The sequence below is a fragment of the Protopterus annectens genome, chromosome 14.part0 (assembly GCF_019279795.1).
Source record: "Protopterus annectens isolate FY-2018-M chromosome 14.part0, PAN1.0, whole genome shotgun sequence".
Lineage (NCBI taxonomy): Eukaryota > Metazoa > Chordata > Ceratodontiformes > Protopteridae > Protopterus > Protopterus annectens.
Window position 1 is genome coordinate 1,089,104,272 of NC_056748.1, and position 7,460 is coordinate 1,089,111,731.

At 38.0% G+C, this 7,460-nt stretch overlaps 1 protein-coding gene across 1 annotated transcript in view; it reads left to right on the forward strand.

Moving 5' to 3' along the window:
* LOC122788765 (protein phosphatase Slingshot homolog 2-like) overlaps positions 1 to 7,460 on the forward strand; it is a 620,674-nt gene that overhangs the window by 215,889 nt on the left and 397,325 nt on the right. The gene's annotated exons all lie outside the window — the stretch shown is intronic.

Consider the following 7,460-nt stretch of genomic DNA (forward strand, 5'->3'; position numbering starts at 1 on the left):
ATCCTTCATCAGTTCCCAAATATTTACAAACTCCCTCCTGCTCAAGTTCCTTTATATTACATAAGATCATAGGATCATAGGAAGTTACTAGGCTATTGGCCCTGAGGCTCTTACCAGCCTAGTCAAGAATTTAGCCCATGTTCCAACAAGTCAACACCCTATGCCACTGTCCAGTGGGGTGTATTTTCTCTTCCCCATCCAGTTATCCAGGTTGTGTTTAAAAAAGTTTAATGAGGTAATCTGCTGTACATGGAGAGGGAGCCTATTCCACAAAAGGGGAGTCTCTGGGACACAAATCTGTCCCGCGAACAAGTCCTATTGATGTCATAGACCAGGTTGAGGTCTTGCGTGTCGGTTACTCGAGTGGAGCTTGACTTGCAGATATGCAGCAGTCCCATCAGAGTGGGGTCTGAGATTGCTTTGTATGCCAGACAGAGGTCACCTCTGAGGTGTCTGTAGGAGTCTGAGTAGAGGGACAGGGCTTTAAGCCTATCTGTGTAGGGCAGATGTTTGAGGCCCTGGATTCTCTGGGTGAGGAATTTCTGTGGATTCTCCAGCTGCTGCATGTGCTTTGTGAGGTGCATGCCGAAAGGAGCATTGTACTCAATAATTGGTCTTATAAGGGAAGAATACAAGGATGTTATGACCACGTTGTCCCTGGATGAGATACCTTTACTAATGAAGTGGGCCATGTAGAAAGCTTTCTGCACAACAGAGGCAATATGGTGGTCAAAAGTCAGTTTGTTATTAACCTGGGTTCCCATATCCCTCTATTTTGACTAGGTGGGTTCTATCAGTGAGCCAGTTTGCTACCCATCTGGTAACATATGGATTGATGCCTAGTTGAGAGAGTTTATTATACCTGAGTGGGAATAATATCGAAGGCCTTGGCCAGGTCAAGGTAGGTGGTGTGCACCATCTTCCCCTCGTCTATGTCCTTGGTGACTGTCTCAAAGAAGTTGATCAAATTCAGCAGGCATGACCTCTCCTCAACAAAACCAAACTGTGTGGGATCAAGTGTCTGGAGGTTGCCAATGTCCTTGTTAATGAGGTCCATGATAATCTGCTCCATGGCCTTGCAGACCAGGCTAGTTAGGCTGATGGGTCTATAATTTCCTGGATCAGTGGAAGCTCCACCTTTGTGCAAAGGGATGACAGCAGCTGTTCTCTACTTGGCTGGGATGAAGCTGGCACTCAGGCTTTGGTTGAATAGTGTTCCTAATGGTGCTGCAAGTTCCTGCCTGAGTTCATGTAGGATGCAGCCTGGGATGTTATTGGGTCTCATGGAGGCTGTATTTTTTGCCTTTGGAAGGGCAGTGATGACTTGCTTCCTAGAGATAAGGGGAAGGGGGCAGGTACTGGGGAAGTCCTATTTTACTGATGGGGGGAACTTGTGTATGTGATATCCTTGACCGCCAGTTCTGTGCAGATTTGGATACTTCCCTTGAGATTGTGGACATATGTAAAGAAAGCCTTTTGACTGTCTTTAGTAGATGTAGCCAGTTTGGACTCAAAGTTTGCTTTGGAGGATTTCACTAGTGCTCTTATTTGCTTGGTCATGCTAAGGAGAGATTGCTTCCAATTAGGCACCTGCTCCTTCTTAGTAGTGGACAGCAACTATTTCCTTTTATTATAGAGTTTATCTATTGTAGATGTCCACCAGACAGGTTTTCTCTTCCTTGAGGAGGATGATTTCATCCTGTCTGATATTCCTGATTCCATGCAGCTGTATAAATGCTCATATAGTACTTTGGTTTAAGTTTGGACATATGTGCCAGTTTCTGTGGAGGGGGAAGGGGCTGTGAAGCTGTTTATATCTTCCCTCAGGAGGTTGTAATAAGCTTTGGAGAAGTTTTTTTTTGTTTGACCCTAGCTAGGGGGGGGGGGGTGGTCGGGTTGAGATGGTAACTTGGATCTTACCAGGGATATTGACACTGTAGAAATGCTGCAGTGGTTACTCATGTTGGTTAATACCAAGTCCAATATATTTTCACCTCTTGTGGGGTTGTCAACTACTGGTCTAAGGCATTTGCATTGACGAACTCAAGGAAACTCTGGGAATTTGTGTTTTGGCATGAGTATTTCTTCCAATCTATGGTTGGATAGTTAAAGTCACTCAGGAGCAGGGTAAAGGGTTGAATCCTGATAGATTCGAAGAGCTCCAAATAGGTGGAGTCCCATACTGATATTTTCTTTGTGCTGCAGCTTTCCTGCTTTAAATATTACGTTTGCATATTTATCAAGAACAAATGACATTCTTATATCACCTAAGAAAGTTTAGACCACTTCCAATTGTGCTTTCAATGCCTCATCTGATGACCTATACAGTTTTAAATCATTCACATAAAGATGTTGTTGTTTTCCGGGAAACAAATTGTAACCACAATCTGATCTGTTAAATAGCCAGCTTAATGGGTTAAGGGCAATACAAACGAGCAACACTGATAAAGACTCACCCTGGAATATCCTCTTTGAATTTTTACCCCTGGGATAATAATTTGTCTTTTACCATGGTTTAACTGCAAAGTGGTTTGCCACTGTTTCATTGTCACTGTAATGTAATTGATCAGTGCAAGATATATCTTATACATCTGTAAGCAGTCCTTTATCCATGAATGTAGGATGTTGTCAAATGCTTTTTTTTAATCTATCCATGCCATAATTAGATTCTTCCCCTTTTAACAGTTCTCCATTATAACTTTATTTAACAACAAATGATCCTTTGTTCCATTTGACTTTCTTTTGTTGCTGTTTTGCTCTAGTGCTATAATTGAGTTTTCTTCTAAATGACTATAAACTCTGTTGGCATCGATTCCAGTGTATAGTTTATACATTGCTGGAAGGCAAGTTATCAGTCTATAGTTTTTAGGATAGCTTGCAGGTTCACTCTTAAGGAGGACTATCATTTTGTTTTCTGTTGTTAACCAGACTGGTTTCTGTTATGGGCTAAATCTTCATGTAAAGTTGTTAATACTTTTAGCCAGGAATTACGCACTGCATCTGGGCCTGGGATTTTCCATTTAGGAGCTTTTCTTAATTTTGTTTCAATTTCTTTAGCCGTTACTTCATCCCGTTTCATATCCTATACATTTGAACTTCTTACTGTTTCTTTTATTTCTTCTGTCCATTCAGCATTTTATTACATTCCACAAGGTCATCATAGATATTTCTCCACAATGTGTTTATTTTTCTTTTTTGGCGACGTTTCTGTTTCTTTTGCTTTGTTTCCCAGTTCTCTATAAAACTTTTTTTGGGTCATCAATGAATTGCTTATTTTGTACTTTCCTTTATATTTATCTGAATATCTTTTCTGCCTGTGCTGATATCTTTCTATCAATAGATTCTGGTCTCTTCTAATATTGAGCATTGCTTTTATCAAGTCTATCTTTCTAAGTATTTGTGTTGATCTGTCCCCTCTTCTATACTCTGTTCCCTCTTCTATACATTTCTAACACTGACACTTTTTCTTAATTGCTTTATAGTTTTCTCTATTTGATAATTCCATGATGGCATTTGATTTCTTCCCTTCCTCTCCCTTATTACTCTGTATTTTTGTGGTAATACTTTACCTGTTATTAATTTAACTAAACAGTAATATATCGTATTTACTTCTATTATAACACACAAATTTCTCTTGACAGTCTTGATTACTGTGCTCATATATTTTATCAGAGTTCTAACATTTTTGGTCATATTAACTTTCTGCAATCTATTTCTTTCATCAATCGTCATGTGTTTATTCATCGCTATTAAATCAAGCAACTCTTCCCTTAGATCATTTTCTTCTAATCTGAGGGCATATTCTTTGTTCTCAGTTTCCTGTGGGCATTCTACAGAAAGTTCCAGAACATCTTCTTGTGGCATATTTTTTTCAGCTGCATCCTGCATCATCCATTGCTCTTTCACATGTGAACTCACTGGTCTATCACTCCACAACATTGACAACGTCAGAGTTGCCAATATTTCCTGTTCCTTCCCTTGCTGTGCAACTCCAACTGAACCTTTGTACTGGTTTCCTACTGAAAGTTCCAGAGTATCTTCATATGGCAACTATTCAGTTGCTTCCCATTCTCCCTGTTTTTCCTTAATTTGGGAACTCACTGTTCCATCATGCTGTGAGGTTACCAGAGTGCATTTTCTACAGTAAATCCTTCACTTCACAGGTAATCCATAACTTTAGTTTCTATTTATTTAACTTCTCCATTACTAATCCTGTTTCCTACATCCCCCCTCTGTTTTCTTTATTTTTTGTATTGTAAAATTTTATGCATCTGGATGCCTTGCCTGAATTTCTCTTCAAATATCTTTGATGCCACTTTTTTGTATTTATTAGTTTTGCTTACTCCTTTGCATAAACATTGCACCATATTAAATCTCTTTTTGTTTCCCATGTCCATATTTCTTCTTCAGATGTCTCTCACTCCACCTGTTTTCTTCTTACTTTGGGGGCATATTGTTCCATTATGCAGTGACATGACTTGTGTTAGGCTTTCTATACTAAATCCTTCACTTTGCATAACTTTATCTTCAATTTGTTTAATTTCTACTTTACTACTGTTCTATTCTGTATTTCCCTTTTGTGATATTATTTTTTGTATTGTGAAATTTTCTATATCTTGGTGCCTTTGCCTGTATTTCTCTTCAAATACCTTTTGGAGTTTTTTTTTGTATTGATTAGTTTGACTTTCTCCTTTGCATAAATATTACACCTCTCTCTTTCTTTCCCACATCCATGCTTCTTTTTTTGATCCTTTTAAAAATCTCGAAGTTTTGTTGTTCATATTTTCACACTTCATCAGTCACTTCATTTTCAAAAGGCCAATGTTTCTTTTTTTTAATGTTTTTCATTTGAACACAAATTTGCATTTGAAGCTTTTGAGAGTTTTTCTGGTGGAAGTATTTTTTTCTTTTCTCTAATTTCTCTCTTAATCTTTTTGAATATCTACTATCCAGAAATTCTGGACTTCTTGCAATAGTACCAATGCATAATTTCTTTCCTTCTTATCCTTAATAGTCCACTTTATCATCTTTATGACTTTTTTGGCCTCTCAGTTTCAGTGGTTTTTGTGGACTTCTGCTTCCTTCTACAATGGGAGGCATCCTCCCCCACTGAGCTTGGCCTAACCCCATTGTAGGAATGCGTCCGTGTCTTGAGGATCTACACTGTAATGTTTTCCAGTTCTGGCTCCAGTGCTCCTACCAGGATTGGGCACTTTTTTATCCTGGGACTTGTGCACCCAGCTATCGTTTTTATTTTTGAACCTACCTCAGTCCATGATATATAGTATATAAAAATGCAGTCTATATATAAGTGTTGTCTTGGTGAGATTTTATAAAAACAGGGTCCACCCTTATGGAAGTACTCACCAAAACTTGAGGATGAATTCAATTCCAGCAATACTACTATCCTTTGCTTGCTGATTTTATCATCTCTGCATTTGGAAGGGAGATATGATAAGTGATGTAAAGCTGCTAAACATTGTATATACTATGGATATGTATTCTACCCACTGCCACTGTAAAATTGTCATATAACAGGAGTGCATGCAACCTGTAATGCATTGTATCTGGTGCTTAGTTTCGGTGCCTTTCTAATAACTGAAGTATTAACATCATTTTACAGAGTAGACTTATTATACATAATAAATGCATGAATAAACTGCTTCTGCATCCTGACGTTTTCTGACATTGTCATTGGGATGCTATCATTTTTTTTGTTGCACTAGTCTGACGTCAGTAATGGTATTTTGCCACATTTTAAGAGATGTTGAGAAAAGAAAGGTAATGTAATAAAATTAATTGGTAGCCAGAGTTGGGCCAGTTTTGTACTGGTGAGCTATTTACCCAGGTCCACAAAATGAAGCTGAATCTAATGCAGGTCAGAAGCAGTGCAAAGGATATCCAAAAAAACACAGCACCGGTAACTGTACAAACAGTGATCAGTCGAGAAGCCAGCCAATTATAAATTGTCCAAAGGTTTATTACATAACTTTGAAATATAACTTGGTATAAAACAAACAGGAAAATGTTGACTAAAACAAGCTCTTCATTTTTTTAAGTTATTTAATAAACCCTTGGACAATTAATTATCATCTGGATTCTCTTGTGGTCACTATTTGTGTCATGCCCAGTGGTGTGTTTGTTTTTTTGCTATTTGTGTAACTGGCCACTTATTCTGTAAACCACTTTAAAGCAATATATTTGCAGTTTGTACTTTTGTAATTTGTTATTTTTATTCAGATTGTTTAATCTGAAATGAAGCGTGTACATATAACTTAGTAGGGGATGTTATTACTTCTCTAAAACCACAATTTTGGAGTGGTTGGAAGCAGCATTTGAAACGTGAATTCAGGTAGGGATATACAACTTGACATCATGAGTACAAAATAGAAGTTTCTTTCTTCATTCTGTATGTCACAGTTATATCTCTCAACTGTCCCTGATTTTCAGGGACGTCCCTGATTTTAAGTCAAATTTTAACTCTGTCTATCTCAATTCTTCCTAAAATTGCTGACTTTTGGAGAAAATGTGGTGAATTACATTTGATAAATAATGACAATAATTAGAGTTATTTACTTCTATTACTTCGTAAAATATATATTAATTCACATTCTATTATTCTGTTAATGCCTCAGATTAATAGTACTTACATTTTAAACGTTTGTCTAATTGTCCCTGATTACTTTAAGATTTGTAAATTAAAGGGTGGGAGGGTGGGGGCTGATTTGCTACATGGACAAACAGATATGCATTATTGTTTTTTTCCCCCCCTCTGAAAGGCAATGGAAATATTGCTGCATCTTGACTGACTTAAATTTGCAGATTAGGAAGGTGGCAACAAAATTCTACTTCCTATAAATGGTGAATAAAATCTGGTAGCTGGTTCCTGATAGGTGCAGATTGTGAGTGATAGGCATCAAACTGTGTTGTGCTTTGTGAGACAGAGGAGACAGAATAAGGAGGATAATCTTGTTTTGGTGCAGCACCTGAGCAGGAGACAGGACTTGTGGATGCTCACGTTTTTCAGAATTGACGAATCTAAGCTCTTCAGTCCTTTACTGTCAAACAAACAAGATTAATTATAGGCAGAGGACCCATTGTCTAGAACTGTTTTTAAGGTGTATAGCAGATAGGGTAACTGTGACAAGCACAGCACTTTTCCTTAATATGGCATAAAGTCCTTCTCTGGATACAGGAGGAGAAAACATTTGGAATCTGAAATCAAGTTTAGGTGATATCACACTCTAGTGATGTACTGATACATCTTGGACTATGCTTTGCTGGGAAGTACACAGATGTAAAGATCTGCTAGGACACAGCTAATGCAACTGGTTTGGATTGAATAACCCATCCATCAATAGCCTCCTTTATCCCTTGATTACACATGGGGGTCAGGGTGCCAGATCAACGGGGGCCATTATCTTGAGCCAATGTTCAAAGAACTGGGTGGTTAGTCCTGC